The sequence below is a fragment of the Etheostoma spectabile genome, chromosome 23, assembly GCF_008692095.1.
Source record: "Etheostoma spectabile isolate EspeVRDwgs_2016 chromosome 23, UIUC_Espe_1.0, whole genome shotgun sequence".
Classification (NCBI taxonomy): Eukaryota; Metazoa; Chordata; class Actinopteri; order Perciformes; family Percidae; genus Etheostoma; species Etheostoma spectabile.
This window is the reverse complement of record NC_045755.1, coordinates 8,191,986-8,215,197: the sequence shown is the minus strand read 5'-3', so window position 1 is coordinate 8,215,197 and position 23,212 is coordinate 8,191,986. Positions and strand designations below refer to the sequence as shown.

Genomic DNA, 23,212 nt, shown 5'->3' with positions numbered 1-23,212 from the left:
CCCCATACCCGGCGACGCTTAACCCTCTCACAACCCCAAACCCCCCCACCTCCCTTCTTTCCCCCCAGCGCAAGCTCCGGTTCATCAACAAAAGCCTTTGTACAGTCAACAGTGCTGTTTTTATTCATGCTACATTTATCTTCAGAGCTGTCCATCAGGCGCGGCGGGGACGGCTGATCTAAAACAGAGCCTTACGCTCATGACAGGAGGATAGAGCCGTAACTCTGGAATGCTAACCTCCACTGTTATTTGGCCCCGCAGAGAGAGTGGGAGAAGGGGAGATGGAGGGAAAAGAGAGAGAGAGAGAGATACACAGCCTAATGACAGCTACAAACACAGACATACCTTTGTTCCAGCTCTATAAAACAGCACTTCAGTGGGATTGCTTTTGCTTCCATGGGCCTAATCAAACTTGTGTTATTTAGACTTCAAACATGGCCTGCAAAGAGAGACAGGGAGCGAGCTAGGTGTGTGTCTCCTGCTAATAGCTGCTAGCATGATTCGGTTAAGCTGCTTATTTCTGACATAAATAATGCATCCAGGCAGATGTGCTTGACTTTGGTTGAATATGAAGCGCTTGCGTGATTGACACCGAGGTTTGTAGAGCGTTGAGTTTATTCTACAGTCTCACCTTTGGAAATAGGCCTGTCTCATTTAATATCCCCGATGTTCACATAATTATGACAACCAGCACTGATTCATGCATGTGTCTGTGTAATATCCATGACAAAATTAGGCTACTATTTTTTGAGGGGGGTGGGGAGCAGGCAGGATAGATTTTAGTAGAGTATCAAAGGCAACTAGATTGTCTGCCTGTTTAACAGCTAAGCCAAATCAAATCAGAAAATAAGAGGACTATCTTCAGTTTAATTCTGGATACTTTCACAAGACACCCTACTTACCCACCTACAAACCCTGCCCCCTCTTAGCTCCCCTTTTTTTGTTACAGTCATTGATTCCAATCAATCAACACTAATTAAGCCGGCACCTATACACATATATGTCACATGCTAATAGGGTAATGATATGGGCATTTAGTTGGTGCTTTAATCTTTTGCTACTTGCAGCTAACAGATAATGACACTCCGTACCCAGCCATGGGAATATTTATAAGAGACCGCTGAGAGCATATACACACACACCCGCACACATTTACTTCACACTGGCTCAGTGTATTAAACCTTATTTACAAGCTAACAGCTATAACCATTACAGATACGGTGGCGGAGAAACCACATTAGGTTCAATGGGCCAACAGCGTGTAATCCAAAACAATAAAATGTAAATTTGCACTCAAAAAAAAAGCACACATGGTTCTGCAAACAGATGAACATCTCTGTGAAACAAGATGCCCCCCCCCCCCCAATTCTGTCTCTTTTAAGACCTTGGCGAATCAAGGAAAGAATGTTTCTCATTTCTTTTTTAATCCCCCCCCCAGTGTTAAGGTGCTGTGGATAAATACATTGCACACTCCCTCCCTTGCTTCGTCTAACCTTTTGCCCTCCCCATCTGAACAAAAATCAGCACAGTGAAATGGCTAAGTACAGGCAAGTACAAGTAACTGAAAGTCAGCAGTGGAGAGACCGTGTATAAGTAAATATCCATAACCGGGCAATGGTGTTAATGTTTTTGAATGTTATTAGTGTATTGTGTTTAATATTATTATTATTTATGTCCACAAGTAACTTTCAAATACATGTAATGCCTTTCTTTTTTCTCTGCAGCTTTGAGTATTAAGACAATGACAATCCAGAGTTTCTGAGTCAATGCCTAACCAGACAGCACACCAAAGTGGCAAAAGAAAAGCATGTTCTAGCACATACTGGATGTAACCGCAAACTGCTTTTATGTTTGTAGTTTCATTTATGGCATTTTTTTTTTAAATCACACAGTACAGAGTTAAAAGTCACGAGTTGGATTCAAACCCATGGCGTCACAAATACACGGTACGCTCATTCCCCTGCTGCGCCAGCAGGATGCCTCAGGCCAGAGCACTTTCTCCATGACAATACTGTGGAGAGGTTTAGGAGGGGAGGGGATCTGAATCTGTTCCAGCAGGAAGCACTTCACTGACGATGCTGAGTTGTTATGACTGACTGAGGCCGCGTATGGAAGATAATTTGACGTACAAGAGTTCAGATTTACCTCAATTAAAATGAATGGTTCGATTCAAATATTCACTGTGATGACATACGATGATCTAAGTTGTCTAGAAAGCTCTACTTTCTTATCATAACTACAAGATGTACTGTCTTTTGTTCCTTCAGGACTGGCCAGCCTCATCTCATCTAAGAACCCTTTTCTTTCAAAACCAGACAGGCTTTGGAGTCTTTTAAATTATTATCCTGTTTGGTTTATGTTGTTAATTGTGGACGGTTTGAATAACTATGTTACTATAGTTTACAAGTTTAAACTCACCTTGACAGTAGAGGTTCAGGAGTACCTCAGAGTCCAGATGACATTCTTCTCCTGCTTATTCTGAAAGATTGTCAAGGTGAAAGAGGAGAAAATGTTAGATCGTCTGACAAGCAATATCATAATCAAAACAGACATGCAGAAAAGTTTCCCCGACTTCACAAACACAAACTAATCACGAGCTCTGTCCTTGCAAAAGCCCTTTAATGGCTCTTTGTTGCCCGCCAACAACCTGGCTCTGTGCAGCTCATCTCCTGCGCCACTCTGTTGTGTGATATGCAGAAAGAACCTAAGGTAAACTCAGCGGTGTTTGTAAGGGAGTTCTCTCTCCTACTCCCGAGTGATCATTATTTGATCTTGTTTAGTTCATTATTCATCTTGAGGGAGCTGGTTGTGACTTGTGGATAAATGCCATATGAAAGGCATTGTGCGCCGAGGATGCATCCTCACTTTTATCCTGGCTCCCAAAACAGATCAATTAGTAAAACTAAACAGTAAATTATTAATCACATTGCTTTGTGTCCCCGTTCCATCACCGGAAGAAAACAGTTCATTAGAGAGAGAGAGAGAAGCAGGGGCGGGGGGAGACTGCAGCGTGATTGAGAGGGGCTTTAAACCGAGCTGATGCTGTGTGAACATTTGAAGAAAAAAGAAGGAAGAATTATCAAGTATGTCCATCATTCCAGGTAACTTCCAAACCACCCCCACCATCTCCCCGGTCCCTCCTAAAGTGACGTGGATTCATAAAATGGGGTCAAGCAGCGGAGGAGTTCAATGTCACAGCCATCATATATGTTGCCCGTTGGGGTGAGTATGATTAAAATAACACACAGGGATGTTTCATGTCATGGTGAGCAATCTAACCATATTTGCAAAAATATTCAGATCAGATGAATTTTAATGAGGTGTACACTCGAGGGGGATACCGCTGTCAGAGCGCTGGGGATAGAAGGTAGAAGCCAGCACCGTCCCCTTATTTGCCAGAAGAGAGCAAGGTACATAAACTTTTTTTTTTTTTTTTTTTAACTCCCTTTCTCTCTACCTCTACCCTGAGATGAAGAAAAAAAAAAAGAGACAGATCCAAATTCAGTGGTCCACTCAGTGTTCACATTGCTCTGCTGTTCTGAGTTGGGCAATTTGAATAAATTATTCCAAATAAGAAAAGGAAAAAAATCGCTCAGTGAGGTTCATTTTGTAAGAAATTATATTTTCCGAGGAAAGGTTAATTTTGAAGGGAGCTTGAATGACTGAGAACTGGGGGGCTGCTGAGGGAGTGAAGGTAGGGAAGAGAGGTAGAGAGGAAAGGGGAGAAAGAAAGAAAGGAGAGAAAGGAAGAGAGAGAGAGAGAGAGAGAGAGAGAGAGAGAGAGAGAGAGAGGAGGGGAGGTGGGGGGCAGGAACGACGTGCTGTACGAAGAGCATTGGGCGTCAAGGAGGAGAAGGGGCGAGAGAGGGATGGAGGGAGCGAGGGAGGCAGTTATTAAAAGCGATTGCATTGCCTACCGGATGTCTCAGGAGAGCAGAATCAGTGGAGATGTTAAACCTTGCTTGACACCCCAGTTGGATAATTGTGGGTGTGGGAGCTAATCAGCGGAAGATGTCTCCTCAATTTAAATCTTGTCAGTTAGTGAAGATTAGGCCCTCCTGTCCCGGCCACCATTAGCTTTGTTGCATGTCAATGCGCCGGTAAGCGTGTCCGCCTGGTCCGGCTGCAAGGGTAAAAAGGCAGATTTATTCCAGCTAAAACCAGTATGGCATTTTCAAGAAAACCCATATGAGGGGGAAAAGGGAATTGATGCAGCCTTTTTGAAAGTGCATTTGTTACTACTGACCTAACAGGGGGACCCTGTGGAATAAGAAATGTAGTGCGGGGATGTGCTCCAGATTTTTCTGCAAGAAAAACATAGGCGGGGTAGTTAAATATGTCGTCGTACACAAACTAGAGGCCAGGGAAGCAAATTAGTGTGCATTTGCTGAGAATATATATGAGTTAAGGGGAATTACAATTTTGCTAATGCACAGACCAACCGAAGTCATTAAATGTATAACCACACTGTGTCCCTGTACACATGCTGTAAGCTCTGTTAAAATGTTAAGTTATGGGATGAATTTGGGCTGCAGGAAATCATAAGATCCTGAAGTCAAGGCTATTAAATGACTAATAACCTGTGACAGTGTGATCTCATTAACAAAAATGTGGGGGTATAATTTTAACCCCGTTTAAAAGGAATGATGGGTGGAGGTGGCTAATTCAAAAATGCAATGTCGTGAATTTTACAGCTCGAGTCTGGCTGGCTGCGGGCCATGGCTTTGCATTCCCCTCATGGTAAATATTTGTAACAGATTTTTCCTGCAGGACAATGGCTCCTTTCAGTAAAGCAGGTCCCGTAACCTCGGGAGCGAACGCGAGGTCAGGGCAAATAAACAAGGCGGCCGTGCCAAGCTGAGCGGCTCCACTGATTCCTGGGCCGGGCCTGCTGCATACCAGGCCTTCTGCTCTCTCCTCCTCGCCACCGGTGTCTGAGTGCTGACAGATGTTGCAAGCCCGGCAAAAAAATAAAAGGGAAAGGGGACTTTGAGGGAAAGAAAACGAGAGAGCTTTACTCTCTCTCGCTCTATTTCCACATCTTTTTCTTCTCCTTTTACCTAGCCACGAGTGTGCCCGGGCTCCTGAGAAAGCCTCCGACACCTTCAGACACCTACAGCGCAAACCATGAAAAATAAAGAGGAAATCAACATGAACTACCTCTGTATAGCAAGCAGTATGATCCATTGTGAGCATGTGTGTAACCTGTGAACCTGGGTATTATTACCAGGTGCACAGCCCTGCAGTTTGAGGTCAAGAACCCCTGAGAGTGTTTAAATGTGCCTGAGCAAGAGAGAAAATAGAAAAGAATGACACCACACTCTACAATTAGTGGGGTTGTCCATGTCGACAGGAATTTCCGTAAATGCGCACAAGTCAGAAATCCTGATGTTTCAATAGCCCAGCCCCCCCCCCCCCCCCCCCGATCCCATAGCAGCGTCAAAGAGAGAGCTACCGCCGGCTACCGCAAGGTGTAACGAGTTAAAGGCCCCCATTCAGGCCTGAGGCGGCAGACGGTAAACAGTTGTTAGCGGCTGCTTTTTTTGCGTAGCCCACACAAAGCCTCTCTGTGTGAGAAACAACAGCTACAGCTGGGTTGAGCAGAGTGAGACATCGATCCATAAGCTTGTTCCTTTACACCCCCTCCAGCCCTCGTCTGCAGTCCCGCAGGAGCAGCAGCGCATGCCAGAGCTGGCACTGCACTTCAAGAGATATCCCTCTTACCCATTCGTTTAATCTGATGCGAGTCTTCGATCCTATATTTCCCCCCACAAAAAGGGATAAAAAATCTGTCAACAGTTTATAACATAGGGTTTTAATTTTTTTAAACTGCTTAGGAACACACACACACACACACACACACCACACACACACACACACACAACACACACACACACACCCACACACACACACCACACACACACACACACCACAACAAACAAGAATTCAATTGGCATTTTTGCACTATATTTAGCTTGAATTTGTATTTTTAATGTAGCATCTATGCACTATGACAATTATGTACTATCTATTTTTACGAGAAAACAAATTGATACAGAAAAATATACCATATTTTCTAAACAGCGATACTGGACTACTACATACATCTTTAAAAATCATTTTATACGTTGAGTATTCTTCTGAAATCACATTGGCCATGAAGGGCCCAGCTAAAAGTATCAAAGAGGGCAGACAAGAGACTGGCGTTTAATCTATCATCTACGTTCTAATAGTTGGGGAGACATTAATTATTGATAAGGCCAGCAATTGATTGGTTAATAAGATAATGTAATTGAGAAATGAAAATCACCAGAGTTGAGTGTGTAGTGCGTCCCACTGAGCCGCATGGGGGTGTGTGTGTGTGTGTGTGTGTGTGTGTGTGTGTGGGTGGGTGGGGGGGGGGGGGTGTCTTAGGGGATTGCCCCTACATAGGCTTCCATCATTACTGCCACACTATAAAAGCAGAGTGGTGATTAAAAGGACTTGATTGATTTGACTCTCATTGGGATAAGCTGTCCTCGTTCCGTCACTGGGCTCCGCCTGCAAAAAAAGTGTGTGTATATATAAATGTATTCAGTGTGTGTTGATGCATAAAATCAAATAAATTAATTAAGTATATGTGTGTATGTAAATTTGAGCATATTTGTATCTCGTAAATGTATGTTTCTGTGCATGAAAAAAATGACAAATGTTTATATTTAATTTAAATATATATAAAAGTGTATGCATAGCATGTGTATTTATATATATTATAAATATATAATATATATATATATATGGACTTGAAGCCCAGCTAGAGGGGTATAGAAAATGTGTGTGTGCATGTGTGACTGTGTTCCATGTCGTCAGAGGTGGCCCCACTCCCCCATTTTCACTCGCCTTTTGTCTGCACTGTACTGTACTCCGCTGCACCACACGCGCACACAACACACAACACACACACACACCACACAACCACACACACACACACACACACACACACACCACACACCACACACACACACACACACCACACCACACACACACACACACACACACAGCTCCAACCCACTCTGAGAGACTGAGACAGACCTTGCCGCCTGACACAAAAGCTATTGATTTTACTATCTGCTGCAATGAATGATCTTCCTCAGCCAATTTCTGAATTTAGAAATGAGTTCAATACTAATAATGATAGTGGAAGGATTCTCTAAACTGTTGGAGTTTAGAAGGGGGGGACACTGAGAGGGGAAAAGAAGGAGCGAGAGAGCAGGGGGAAGAAGAGGAAGGAAGTTAAGATATGTGTGTGTTTGGCTTTGGAAAAAGAGGATATGATTCCTCACCATGGGTGAGATTAAATAAAGATGACACCAATGGTTTTAACAGTCTAAATTACTACATTCTATCCTCAAATACAATTACTCTTATTTGGCTTTCCTCAATGGCTTGAGAATGGAATGAGTCAATGCTGGGATTTGCCTTTTTTTTTTTTTTAAATAGTTTTAACAACTTCCAACTTTTATATGAACAGTTTTCATCCACCTATTTTCACGCACCGCTCTTCTGCTTTTTACGACGCAATTTTCAATATACAGCATTCTTGCCAGCTTGCTCCTTAATCCATTCATATATTTCATGCGCCATAAAGACGCAACTAGTTCAGTTTCTATTTGGCATCGCACAAATCTTCCATAAAATAAAATAAAAAACAGGCACATAAATATTTAACATGGCCTCTGTTTAGATGGGGGAAACTATTTATGTCAAATTAAACAACAGATATGCTGAGCTGCTTAACAGCAGAACTCAGCAGACTGGAACGTTTCTTTCTAATATTTCATTTCTGGGCGCACATCATTTTCCTGGTTGTTCTGAAAACTGCCATAAAAACGCGTAGAACAGCCATGTTAAACCTTGCATGTGGTGATCATGCTGTAAAAGTGTGTGTGTGTGTGTGTGTGTATAGAAATACAGGGAAAGATGTGTGTGTATGTGTGTACGAGCAAAAATTACAGTTTGTGAATTGTTTAGATGTGCATGAATGTTTGCATATGTGAGCATCCGATTTTCATAAATCCCTTCTCTCTCCTGGTCTTTTATTTTGGCAGACATCGGCTGGGTTGGGTGATGTGTGTTAATCAGAAGCCCCGTGCCCCGTTGAGGTGTTAATTCGACCCCCCTGTTACAGAGAGGTGTAGATTAATAGATACGGGAGGTCTAAGGGTCAGAGCGATACGGCCCTGACTGTGTTCGTCCGCTTGTCAGACACCTGCCTGGATTAAGCCGCTGGCTTTCTCTCTCCGTTGTGCGCAGGTGAAAGGTCAACCATTTACCCAGTTCATTGGTCTCTCATTCAGTTTTCAAGGTGGGGCGGATCTGCATAAAGGCTCTGGCATCTGTATGCTTGGCAGGGTTCGTCTGCACGGGGGGTCCTGCACCGTGAGGTGAGGAAGCGGACAGGCGATGCCGGATCTGCCGCAGAGGATTACTGTAAATATACTTTGAGACTCAGGAGGAGATGAAAAGCGATTGCAATACTGTATAGCCAGTGGATTTTTTTTTAAATTATAATTTCTTGTCTAAATCTGATTTCAGCTGTACAGCAGCAGCATGAACCTAAACACGGGAGAGTGTTTTTTTTCGTCTTTCCAGGAATTTTCTTGGAGTAAGGACGAGAAGATCCTCGGCAAACAGAAAAAAATATTTAAAAAAGGGGGGGGGAGAATAGGGATAAAACGGGTTGGGGGAAGGAGAAAAACGAATGAAACATGAAACTCTGCAAATTTGACTTATAACAAGCAAAATTACACCCTGCTGTCATTTAAATTATGGCTGCCCTCTATAAAGGTGTCTTTTAGGTGCATTAATTGAATTCGGCACTATTTCCCAATAATAATCTGTAAAGTTCAGCCGTCCATCCTTCATGAGATCCCTGCCGCGTACCAGAGGAGTATCTATTTCAGTGGCTTAATTTATTTTCATGATTCGCCGATAATGACGGCCATGCAGGCTGTACATCAGAATTAACCTTCATTTCACTGAGGTATATTACGATGACAGTCCCCGACGCATTTCACCTACACAAAGGGCATTCTCTCCCCCTCTCTCTCCCTCTTACTCTCACTTTCTCCCCCTGCCTCCTCTGTCGCTGCCCTGCTGTATAATCATCCTCAGCACACCAAGATTGTTTGATAGCCGATTAATTTTCATAGGAAATCAAGTGGCCAGCTCTTTCTCTCTATCGCTCTCTTTATTTCACCCTCTTACAGCACCCCCCCCCCCCCCCCCCCACCACCCACCATCCCCCACATACACACACCCAATCTCCTCCAACAATGGTGAACTGCGCTTGTGCTTGGTGACTTTTTTCTGCATTAGGTGTTTTATTTAATCTCATCTCAACTTTTTTTCCCTCTAATAAATTGCATCCCCCCCCCCCCCCACAGCTTCTGATATCTCCAGTGTGGTAATTTATTTTGGACGATGCCGATGTAACAAAGTGCTGTAAATTAATCAGGGACATCAAGCGAAAGGGGGTCCTTCGCTCGCTCTCTGTCTCTAATTTCTATGCAAACCATTAAGTGTCAGATATAGATTCCACCATTTGCTATGGTCTCAGTCAAAAGATTTCATTAGGGACCTGACGTCACATGTTGAAGGCAGCGCCGGATCATTTCTGTCCTATTTTCTCCCTCATGAGCTCTTTGTTCTTCGCCCCTCTGTAGGATCCTGCTACTAAAAAGGCCCCTATGCAAATGACAATAATAGATTTCACTAAGCACCGCCGCAACGGCATGATAGCCTATTTAGAGAGAAACCAAAGAAACATTCAATTTGTGGCATTAACCATGGCACATGCAAAGGTTGCCAAAAAGTGATTAAGAAATTACAGAATTGGTCCTCCCTGCTTCAAGTTCTCTTTCTCCTTTTCTTTTTTTTCTTCCTCTCTCATTGACATGACATCTGTAATGAGGAGGGCTGGTAATTAGAATATTCTGGAGAGGTGAGCCCTGCTGGAGCTGGCAGCTAGAAGACTGATCTCTCTCTCCCTCTGTCTTTTCTGTATTATTTCTATCCTCAGTCATAAGGACCTGGACGCAGAACAGACAGAAAAACAGCTGTCTGATGATCGGACTCTCTACGGATGTCTGTCACTCTTCTTTGTGTGTGTGTGTGTGTGTGTGTGTGTGTGTGTGTGTGTGTGTGTGTGTGTGTGTGTGTGTGTGTGTGTGTATCTCAAAGACGAGCTGTTCGAAGCCCCACTGCCAGCAAATAAATATAATCAATCTTCCATTTACATACAAATAGGCTTCTCCCCTTCATCCTAATAATCTGCCCAGCATCCTCAGAGAGGGAAAATAATATTCACTCCACATGGCAATTTCATATTTATCATTAGATGGCTTTATTGATTGTTTTTTTTTTTTTTTCTCCCTAGGATAACATTTTTTTCCACTTCATTTTATTAGAGGATATTGAAGGCATGTAGGGCTGACATGGCACATACGCTTCATTATTTCCTGCCCAGGGATGATTATGGTTATTGACATTGTCACGTCGCTCCCCTCGTCATCAGTTATCACTGCTTACCGCGCTGAGATCCAGGAAGCTGCAATACGGTGGGGGGGGGGGGTTCAGAACATTATCATGGGCGTTTAATGGGTGTAAACTGCAGGGGCGCTGCGCGTGTGCGGCTGTGTGTCGCTAATGTGGCTCATTCCACTTTGTGTCATGTCGATGATAGGAGGTGACCGGTGGGGGCCCTGACTGAGTGTCAATCCCACTTTGGACAAACAGCCCGTCTGTCAGTGCAATCACTAGCGCCAGGGGCATCCAACACATGCATCATACTGTACATACAGAGAAAGGGAAGGAAAGGAAAGGAGAACTTGTGAAACTTATTGAATAGTAATTATATATTGCTATATATCTAGTTATCTAATTCAACTACTCTAAGTGGAGCTATAGATCAAAACAGACAGTATTATGATTCTATCAATCTACTATATATATATATATATATATATATATATATATATATATATATATATATATATATATATATATATATTACACACCTCTTTACCACACATTGTCTTTCGGTGATTGACAGCCAATCAAATTTAAAGTTAAAGTGAGGTGTAGAAATGGTAATAAAGAATCCTCTCAGGCGCCTAAATGGAAATGAGAGGCAGAATCTCACTCTCCTTGCAATCAATAAATAAATTATTGAACTGCCATCTGTGCTGTAGTGACAAACATCACAGCGTCACATACTGTATAATTTAAATACTGCTGTTAACATTCTGTGTAATGAGCAAATTAGCTGCCACGGCTATTCTTGGGGACTACTATCAATAACAACATCTGTTAGCCAAGTTGATCTTCCGAACACAACTTGTCACATAATTAACTTGTCACTCGTTAGCGTGATTACTTTCCCAAATAGGCCTCTTACACTTGGCTGGATAGTGTAATCTCTTATTTTCACAAGCATTAGAAGAAACAGGGGAGGTATTGCTCCAGCTATAGTTTCCCCAATCCCCACTCTGCCGTGTTAATTAGGTCTTAATGACCATTATTGACTCATTAACAGACATTTGGGGATCATTTGGTGCTGCGCTGACCTCAAACACTCAAATGCCATACTATCAATGATGTTCAACCATCTGACTGTAACCTATTCCAATTAGCTTCTCCTAGGTTCAAAAACCTTTCTAAATAATTACCCAGCATGCCTTTAGATTAAAACCACTCACTGGGCAGTGCAACACTAGACTAGGTAAACCCCGCCCAAGCTGCTGGTGATTTGATTTTGCTCTGCCGCTCAGGCTGGAAACCTACACTTTTATTGTAATTTTGCGGGGACCAATCACAAACTGGCTTATCCACCTGCCGCGCTACTGGCGGGTTTGACATGATGACGATAGAGAAGCGACCAAGCAGCTTCTTGTTTACATTACAACATAGCGGCCACCGAAGCGCAGCAACCCGTTGAGGCCGCGGTTGCTGCTACGTCACCCAGATCGTTGGTCTGATTGGTTAAAGGACTAGCCAATTGCATACAGAGTCATTTGAACTATGCCCGTTGGTCACGCCTCTTGTGCAGAGAAAATACAGAACAGACTCCCCAGACCAATGCTCAATCTTACATCTTAAAAGACTGACCTTGGTCTGGTGATAGCCAAACTAGTGTGACGCCCATGTTTCTTCCAAATATTGTCATGTTGAGGTATTGTTTTTGGTAAGCTCAGAGGTCTTGGCTGAACACAGATCCTGTGTTTTGCATTGGAGCATTTGAACAAGGAAGTTTGTTTAGGTCTGAAGCATGAGCATTTTTTTGGGATTTGCAAAACAACCCTCAAGTCCTTTGCTCCTCTTGAAGAACTGGCTAAGCTTCAAAAGTGATTGTGATTGTGTAATCACGAAATGAAATGCAGTTTTATCAGTATCTAAGTCGCTACAAGCAGCCTAAAACAAAGAGACAGTGGTGAAAGACTGAGTGAAGGTACAGTAAAAGATCATCAACGGGCGCTGACAAAGTGGTGCAATTAAGATGAATCGAGATCTGACAAAATGTTTGTCTGAGGTGTAAACACACAAGTCAACAGTACTGAAGGTGCAGCGGGGGAAACAGCAGAAACGGATCACAGCATTGTTTAACAGCTTGTCAGAATCAAACGAGATCATTAACAAAAGTAGAAATTCCACGGGAGATTAGACTCGGGAGGGAAATTGGACGTTTGTGTTGATGAAGAACAATAAAACACGCTGTTTCTTTGCAATCTGACGTTTCCTCTGTGATGACACAGAGGACAAAAATATGTTAAAATTCTTTAATAATTGGGATAATGAAAGGCCTGCAGGCGCGTGTGAATGTGTTTGTGTGATTGTTTAGGTGTTGCACATTATTTACCTGCTCATCACGAACCAATAGCACCTCCTGCAATTCCCCACCTGGCAGACAAAAAAAAGAGCAAATTAAGGAAAACTGTCATTTACGAGTTATGATGGAACAGGGTGCTTCAAAATGCGTATGTTCTTTGAAGTTCTTATTTCAGCAAAATTATATATACACACTATATGTTTTTTTTTTAAATGTTATATCTAATTAAAATGATAACTGCATTCTCATTTTTCAAACTCTCATATCCTGAGGGCCAATTGGGATGAGTGCTTTTTTCCCCCCTCTTTCCCGTGCATCTGCAGCTTCCCTCTCTCTTTCCCCTATTCTCCACCAGTATCTCTCTATTGGTCTGTCTCTCTCTCCCTTTTTCCCGTCTGTCCCTCACTCCACTGTGGCTCAGTGAACTGCTCCTACAGCAATATCCCATCATTACCATCTCCCCAGCTGAGCTTCAGCCAGCCATTATCATGCAGCATTATTAATCTTCTTGTCTTATCAACTTGCAAATCACAAACCATTGAGCCTTATGGCACAGTTTGGGGTGCGCCGTTATTCATTTTGTAGGTCTACCTAGCCTCCAAGTCTTTCTAATCACCTGACGATTGTCATTCTCTCACTGTTGCCCTGCCCTTCTCCTGCCCCTGGTGCTCCACAGCAATGGAAAGGATCCGTGGGTTTCACTCCATCGTCTTACTTACACACACTCTCTCTCTCTCACCTACATTTCTTCTTTCTTCCACCTACCCACACAGTCTCTTGCACATACCGTCTCTGCCTGTCTTGGACAGACAGACAGACCTACATACATACCATACATACAAACAGGGTATCGAACCTCAATGCTTTTTTGGTTTAGTGACAAAAACAAAACAAAAAAACTAGATCAGGTCAGTCATTTTCTTATCTGAATCATAATTTTGCCATTTTTAGACTATTTTACAGTAGTTTAATTCTTGTATAGCTGATTGTGGTTAGACGACATTTAACACTTTTCTTCTTTGGTTTGGTCTTTCTTTTTGTTTTTTAGGTATCAACAAAATTGCAAATATTTTTGGGTTGGTATTGTATCAGCATTAATATTTAAAGATTTCAACTAAGTACATTCTTTCTCAAGAAAACCCATATTTTACCTGAATATTTCCATTTAATGCTACACCTACTTTCCCTCTACTACATTTCAGAGGGAATATTGTACTTTTCACCCCACTACATTTAGCTATAGTTCCTATACAGTATAAATAAATGCTCCTATTTACATAAAAAACATAGTATCAGTATCTACAATAGGATTTATAGTTTTAGATGTAATTAGAGTATGTCAGATAGTTCAAATTAACTCCACCTTCACCAGGTGTAACATTAATGTATCAGTTATAATAATCACATTTCTATACATCCATTATTATAATGTAAATGTAAATGTGCTGTATTTATATAGCGCTTTTCCAGTCTTAACAACTACAGGATACATTCACCATTCACACACATTCATACACTGTGGCCGGGGCTGCCGTACAAGGTGCCACCTGCTCATCAGATAAACATTCACACACATTCACACTCCGATGCACAGCACCGGGGGCAACTCGGGGTCAGTGTCTTGCCCAAGGACACTTCGACATGGGACTGCAGGGGCGGGGATTGAACCACCAACCTTCCGATTGGCAGGCAACCACTCTACCACTGAGCCACAGCCGCCCCAATAATAATGTAGCCTATAACAGCACTGACAGGGGCCATTTTGCATAATGATTGACACTTTGACACTTGTTCTTAATGCAGGCATTGTACTTGTATTGCTTTTACTCAAGTAAAGCTCTGAATACTTACTCTCCCAGCAACAACAACCAGCTCTACTCAACAACTATCCTCTTTCAATCGGTTTTCAATCATCCAATTAATTATCTTCTTTGTACTTATACCATTCCCTCAATATATCTCATTCAAACGAAAAGATGACAAAAAAAAACATTTACACTTTGGGCGCTGCTGCTGCTTCTGCTGCTGAAAGGAGTCAAGAGCAAGTAGGATACATTTTGTTAATGGGTGCGCATTAACATGCGTCTGCCCAGAGCCGACCCCTCTCCCTGACACATACGTCCACAGTGTTTCTGTCATCTCTCCCTCTCTCGCTCTCCCTGCTGATATTAGTATTCGGGGAAGGAACAGAGCCGAGTAGAGAGGCAAAGTTTCTTTAAAGACACACCATTGACCCCTGATTCTTGCTCTCACTTGAGTTTGCTTTTCTTCAGGGCTAAAATATTCACCCCGGATAATATGGCACGACTATGGCTATGCTATTTGAGGAAAAACGTGTTAGAAAATTGCAAGGAATGGGTGTTCCTGTGTGTGTGTGTGTGTGTGTGTGTGTGTGTGTGTGTGTGTGTGAGAGAGTGTGTGTGTCTGTGAGTGTGGATTTGCATTTCCTTTGAAAACTTTGCATGATAAATCACCTTTTTTGCCCCATAGCTCATTAAGCACCATACAACAGGTACTGAGCATGAAATATTTAGCAGAAGACAAAGTGTTTCATGTGCTCCTATGGACCCAGCTATTACCCAGGCCTTTCGCATAACATCCGCTAAAAACAGCCTACCCTTTGATCTTCATTAATATCGTTTGGTTAAATATTTCAAATATGCTTTCGTATGTTTGATTAACATCTTTCAGAATTATTCAGTAAAACAGAGATTAGCTATGAATCGACTGCTAATGATGAAATTGCGATTACCCACCCGTCACTATCAATCCAATGATGTTCAGCTAGGAGGGCTGATATTTTATTTGATCAGTAATATATGCCAATGCATACTGGACAGTTCATGAAACTTCATAGATCAACTTCCACCGCGCATTCAAATATGTGGTTATAAGCCCTGGGTATTAATATTTGCATTGGGTGTATTTTAGAGCACATTTCAGAGCACCGCGTGCTCGACATTGTAATTTCCAAGCTTATCTAATCAATTCTGTAAGCTCCATCGGCTTCATATCAGGCCTAGTGAAAGAAATCAGCTCAGTAGCACCTTCAGAACACTTATAAATAATGAAAAACAGCTTTTAAAAAGAAAGAAGCGCTTAAGGAAAAAAAATGTTGATTAGAAAAGTGCCTTTTATCCGTTCCTTCAAATCTTTCACATTCCAAAGATGCAGAGGACTCCGGGCAAACTGCAACGAATAAAGTACCCCTATCTGACCAGAGAGAGAGAGAAAAAAAGTATTAATTTTTTAGATAAAAAGTGCTGACAGCACAGAATGAGCCAGGTGGTATTTGGATATGAGCGGTGAAGATGAGATGAGAGCTCAGACGATCACTTTCATCTTGTGTATGGAGTTGTCCTTGAAAACTTCTCTGAACTCTGTGCCGTCTGGAGAGCACAGTGTTGCTTGTCTTTGGCATTTCACTCATTTCGCTTTCTCTAAATGACGATTTCGTTTGTCTGTGTGTAACCCGGACATGTCAAAACCAGAGTTTGACCCAGGTATACCAGATGAGTACCTAGTCATCATTTACAAGACGAGGACGTGTAGCTCTACTGGTGGGGGGGAAGCAGGGGAAATGGAAAGAAAAGGATTTTTTTTTTTAAAAGGGAACTTTAACATGGTTAACCGCATGTGTCCTATTTTGTCATGCTGATGCTATGCTGGGATAGGCGGAAGGTGGGCAGAGTGAGCAAAAATACAGAGATTTTATGCCATCTATAAATTAGGAGCGGTGGGTTGATGAGCAGTGAAGGAGGGTCGTGTCTTAGCACGGAGGGGGGGGGGGGAGAGACTGTGCTACTATAGCAGCCAGATGATACATTACACACACACAGTGATACACTGAGGTCTTGATGACAGTTATCCTGTTATAGAAAAGACTGCTGGGCAACACACACACACACACACACACACACACACACACACACACACACACACACACACACACACACACACACACACACACACACACACACACACACACACACACACACACAGGCCCTTGTGCATCTCCTCCGCTGAGGATTTGCATTCTGCTCCTGGCAGGTCGACCGACAAATTGCCCAGGCAGCCGCGGGAGACGGAGGCTCAGGCTGAGGGGAGAATGCAGCTCCGAAAGCACCTCATCCGTCTGATGCTCTCTGTGGATCCGCTACTGCATCACACCGCATGTCCAGAGGCAGGGCTGATAGGTGCGGACAGGCAAGGACTCTTTTTTTGGAGACCAGAAGGCCCGGCGGCCGTGGCCGGACCATCCCTCCCTTGGGCCAGAAATGGGCTCCGAGGCCAGTGCCCCCCTCTAAGCTCGCCCTAGGCCAGCAGCCCTGGGGCTATCGTTCACAAATCAGCCCCCGTTTTCCCAATCAAAGATGCCGACTGGGGGAAACTGGCCCAAAGTGCTGCTTAGTGCGTTGAATAATTCACCACACAAAATGTCGTCACACAAACGGACCATCCACAGAAATTAGAGGGGAAAAAAATGTACCAGGAGACCACCACAACCCCTGTCCGGATCACACTGATTTCAGAAACATTTCCTTAAAAGCATCTTTCAATCTTTAATCAACTGATAAAATGAATGGCAAAAAATGGGTTGGGAGATGAGCAAATAGGAAGAATTGCAAGCACTCTGTAACGCATCAGGATCAAAGTGGGTTTTTTCTGCTTCTGATATTCCTATATTTTTACATGATTAATGATTGAGGGCCGTTCTGCAGCCCTATTAACAAGCTCAAGTTAAATAGGGCTGATGTAAAAAGACTAATGTTGAAACTGCTCGTAATAGACTAAACTCTGTTCTAAGATTCTTGCAGTACTGCACTTAGTAACTAAGTAACTACTTCCCATCAAAGGGTGAACTTGAGAAAAGACGTGCTCTGCCTGCAAAACAGGACTTAGACCACAATAAGATTAACATGATTAAAAACTAGAGAGTCAGCATTTAGACAAACTCAATGCAGTTCACATTGGGTGTATGTGCACACAAGTGTACATTCAGAAACACACAGTCGTACACAAACACATCAACACAAAGTCCCAGGCGTTCAAGCTGATTAGGTAGACTAATTGTTGTCTATTCACCCTGGTCCGAGTGCTGTGCTCCCTGTGTTGCAGGTCAAATTCCCTGTGGACATTTTCACCTGTTTCCTTAGAACCCCAAGTGTCAACAATTATCATGCTCAGGTGCCCATGGCCTAACACCGTTGCCTGCCAGACCGAGCCAACCCCACCTACGGGTCCTGTCGGGGAGAAAAGAGAGCCAGGTAGAGGAGATGGGTCAAGAAATAAGGGGACAAAAATGGACAGAAAGTGTCAATGTTACCTACATGAGTGCCAGTCTCTGAGGCACGGTTTAATAGATGTGTGTGGGTTTGTGTTCAGTAGGTACAGTATGTACATTGCTGGCTTCCCACTTGTGTTTGTTGCCACGCTGCTCTCTCTCCCTTTCCTTAATGAGGCTGGACGCGTGGCTGCCTCAGCACCTGCCGTGGGTGGCCACAGGGTTAATCCCGGCTGGCTTCCTCTCTCACTTTGTCTCCCGTCTCTCTCTCTCTGCTATGCCTCTGGGCTGCTGACGGCAGCAGGCACTCTACGAGAGGGCGGTGAGGAAGGAGGGGAGGTGACAGGAGGCACCGATACCCCGGGGTTCCCCCCTCCAGCACAGCAGAATGAGTTGTACCATACGCCGCTGGATACCTGACAAGCGGACGCCTTCATAAATTACCAAATGAAGATTGATCGTGCGCACCCCTCACCTCTTTTTGTGTCACCGTACAGGCAGACGTACACAAAAGCAGAGAGATGCGCATACACACCTACGCATGCAGCCAAACAGACAGCAACGCATGAAGATGCAGAAGAAGAAAAAAAAAAACACAAGCACAGCACAAACACAGAGTCATCAGCAGCTGTTGTCAGGCTCCAGGTAAAAGTGATCTGACTGCTTCATGCACCACCAGCAAGGTGAAACAGTCAGTCAAGTGGACAATCCGTTGGCCAGTCAGTCAGACTGGTGATGCAAACTTCATTACAGGTCCTGTCAGCCAGGCTAAAGGAAGCTGTTTTATATATGGAGGGCCAACACATCTGAGGGAACTGCTGGGACAGTGTGAATGTGTGTGTTCACTCAAATCAAGAAAGATATGGAAGAAAATGTATCTTGCTCTCTCTTTTGTGATGGCACACATGGACACGTACACAAACGCACCATGGCAAATGTTAAAATGTATGGTCTCTGCACGACTAACCTGCACAGCGGTGTGTGCTGTACTGAGTGTACATCACTTCTACCCTTCTTATCCCTGTTAATAAAGGGGTGGATTTCAGTGGAAGGAGCAGGGCCATTCAGCTGAGACTGATGCCTCTACATCTGATGCGTAAAGATCATCTGCATCAACCCGCCCCGTTCGCCAGTGTCCTGCACACTGTTAAAACCAACCGCATCAGCAGAACATCCACAACACACACACACACGGCACATACAGAAATTAATCGACTTGCGAAATCACAATCAGGACATTGTCTTTCGCTTAAAAGCGTACACACACACACACACACACACACACACACTTTCTTGCTCGCTTATTTCTCTCATACATTTTCCCAGGGACAGTAACCTTGCCTTGCAAGTTGCTTACTCAACAGACCTTGTTACGGTGTGGGCGCTTTACCACTCCTGCCTCCGCCGAAAGGTCAGCACTGTCGAAGCCGATCTCATTTCAATGGGGGCCTGCTCCGTTATGATCGGGCCATTATCATAAGCTGATTCACAAATTGGTGCGGTAAGGGATGATGGGATGAGGGCCATGAGGTCCTTGCTGGGTGAATGCAAGATAGAGCAAAGGGAAGAGAAATGTGCAAATGGTTATGCAGAGTATACAGACAACAAACGCGCCTTGGTCAGAGGAGTGAGAGTCTGTCTCTGCATGTCTTCCATCTCCTATCTGCACTCCTCGTCAAGGACTGTGCCGGTAAATTGGCAGCGCTTCAATGAGAGACAGAAACAGAAAGAATGAGAGCGGGTAGGGGGGGAAAAAAGGGAAGAGTGTAACCTCCTAACTCCCTCCTTAAAGGAGCTTTTTACATGTGTAGACACACTAGAATGACTTGAGGGCCTGTCAGCAAGCTGAGAAAAAGAGCTGCGGAGAGGAGGAAAAGAGGAAAGAAAAGTCAAATAAATCTGACTGATACTCTCCTCCGTCGGTTGGCCAAAATGCCAGATGCAATGTAAATCATGATGCGCTGACTGTCCGTCCCGGCCGAGCTGACATTACCCCACCAGCTGTCTCCGCTTTACGATTTGGCCAATCATTTCATCAAGAGGCACAGGCGTAGAGATTGATGTTTATTCAGAACCGGTCGACATATTTCAGTTACACAACCAGCGAAAGAGACACTTTTACATTAGTCAAGCCTCTGTAACTGAACACAGGATAATTTAATATGCCATATAAGGGACACGAGTACACCGCACAAAAAGGTTTCCAGCATATCAATTTATCTCTACCCTATCTAACAGTGGCCAGGAAAGTTTAGACAGGGTCAGGTTCATGGTTCCTTATGGTTTGACATGCCTTAATATTCCACTTAAATATTAATACTGTGCACGTTTGATTTCCACACAGTTGCTCTAATATGCCATAAAAGGCACCCATTCAAACCTTATAGACTGCATGTGTGTGGTCCGACTCTTGAGGTGTGCGGTAATGATAGTTATGAAAATATTACAAATTTGCCAGTTGTGTTTCTTGCACAATGTCAATTCTGCCAAAACTTCTGTCCAGGAGGAACAGCATACCTTGTACCTAGAGCTTGTTTGATCCCGTCAGAAAAGCAATGGAGGGAAATGGCAGAATGTTTAATGTCATGGCCATAATAAGCAGTATTATTACAACTATTAAACTGAAGTCATAGGTCAGGTTCAAACGGACACAATGGGAGGGACAAGGCAGCCAAGGGAAACGGCAAAAAAAGAAGACAAATTCCTTTGGCTTTCTTCCCAAGCAGCATACATTAGCAACAGTGTTAGTACTGTTTTCCGACCTGGTTTTGACCCTTGGGAGTGCATCGACATCACCCAGCCGTCAAGACTACGCAACCTCATGTATATTTCCACAGGTGAGTAGTTAAAAATGTTCCAAAAGCTTGGCTCTGTCTGTAATGAATCACTGGCTGCTGTCTTTTCCCTAAAGCATCTTACATATCTACATAGTCAAACCTCTGAGTAAAGAGAAAGAATCGCTAAGAAATTATAAATATAAATGGATAATATATATATATAATATATATATATATTATATATATATATATATATATATATATATTATATTATACATACATTACAACACACACACACACACACACACACACACAGTATATAAAACCCACAAAGCTACAATGTCTCCCTGCTCAACACAGAAATAACGGCAAGTTTAAATAATTCCGGAGAGCGGCTGGCCAATAAATTTCCGAGCAGAGGTTAATTTAGTGAGGGGAAACCTCGCCGCAATTACCTTGTTCGATGCCTCCCCTCCGAATGCCCTCAGGGCCCCGTCTGAAATGTCACCCAGGAGGAGGGATGGAGGGCTGGAGGTTTGGCAGGATGCAGATCCACCTCAAGATGCAGCCATGAAAAACAAGGCAATCAGGACAGGCTAAATGCTAACAACAATGGAGTCCTATTAGTGTCTATCACCAGAATGGGTGAAATTACTCTCCTTCAATAATCATCCTCTCCCTTATAATTTTCATCAGATTTCCTATATAAATAAACTTTAAGAAGCAAAGAGAGAGGGAGGAATGGTGGAGACAGATGCAAATAAAGAGAGGAAAAGAGTAAAGGTGATGCTGTTAAACTGAATAAAAAGTAGTATTTTTTTCCAACTGGCTCAGCTACAGTAACGTGGCGCAAAATAGCTGATTAGTAATCTATGTAGAACAACCAATTTCTGTTTCAAATGGCATTTATTTTGGGAGCATTATAGAGGATGTCACGCAGTTAATGACTTACTATTTGATGTGATTTTATGGATTTGACAGAATGACTCCCCACTCACTACATCATCCACCACGCTTGCCTGCCAATACACAGGACTCATCTTTATCACACTCCCATAAGCTCTGGGCCTGGTTGCTATATCTACTGCTGAGATCTGGGATGCCTGTAATTACCGCACTATCTACTCAAATCGGCCCGATCCAAATCTTTATTTCCCCGAGGCCCCAGCCAGGCTCCTTGCTAGCTCTTACCTCCCAGGAAGACCCAGCCAACGTCTGTGCTTTTTAATCAGGCCTCGACTCAAGCTGTTCCAGCAGAGAGGGAAAAGACGGTCAAGCTGTGCCAGTGGCTTTAGAAGGTAAAAGGTTCCAACATAGTTTAGCCCAAATATAAACACCGTCAGGCTGTTAATTCAAACGTTACACTGTGTCTTCGTCATTTGGGAGTAATACATATCTTTTTATAGTTGTCTCGTGCCACATAGTTGTCTGACTTTTGAAACCACAAACAACAAAGTCCAGATGGAAGTCATTAGTGAGCTATGGTACCCTGTGATATTATACAGGACTAATGGCACAACAAGGAATTAGCACAACTGAGATATAATATAATTAAGCACCTCAGCTTTACAGGGAGACATCTTTTTGTTGGCCATGCTGTGGCTCCGAAACGAATGCTAATATTAGTTGAAATAAACATGTTGCCCATGTCCCATGTTTTAATGTCAGTGTGTTATATATAAAACATAATCTAAAACCAAGAGAGGAAGAAGCTCATTTGCACTTCAGAGCTCAATTTAGCAATCTCTGCAGGCCTTTGCTTATTTGCCCATCGCTTCCCCGCCCTTCTGCATTAAATGCTAACAAACCGAATCTGCAGGAGTCCAAAGGCCCCGCATTAGAATTTATAAACAGTTTAAAAGAGACATAAGCAAAGGCATTCACACAAACACCATCAATATTTCACAATTCATAACATTTCCCCTCTCATGTACAGTTAAATCCTCATCTGGAAATAAATGGTGCTTTAGCCCGATCCAGTTAGCTAATTGATTGTGACCGTTTGTAGAAATTGCACTAGCGGGACGCAAAGCCGCCCCCCTCTTCCTACTGTAAGAGAGAAAACATCTCCACTGAGGCTTTTAATGGTGTATGTACAAATAAAGTCAGCCTATTTGATCAGCCTTCAGTGTATTGGGGGTACATTCAATGGATGTGTCAATCTGAAGTCTTTTCACTGTCAAAGAAATTACGCGTAAAACTCAGAAAAAGATGTGATAAATTGTAGAAACTGTAGCATGTCTGCTGCTTCAGGAGGAAACTTGTTTTCATTGTGTGCTACGCAGT

At 43.1% G+C, this 23,212-nt stretch overlaps 1 protein-coding gene across 1 annotated transcript in view; it reads right to left on the bottom strand.

The window, feature by feature from the left end:
- LOC116673257 (THAP domain-containing protein 5) overlaps positions 1 to 4,777 on the bottom strand; it is a 142,706-nt gene extending 137,929 nt beyond the window's left edge. Inside the window, exons 1-2 of the mRNA XM_032505447.1 lie at positions 4,247 to 4,777; positions 2,419 to 2,478 (exon numbers count right to left, since the gene is read on the bottom strand). The gene's annotated coding sequence lies outside the window, so the exon portion shown is untranslated. The remainder of the gene's footprint in view (positions 1 to 2,418; positions 2,479 to 4,246) is intronic.
- Positions 4,778 to 23,212: the final 18,435 nt, after the last annotated feature.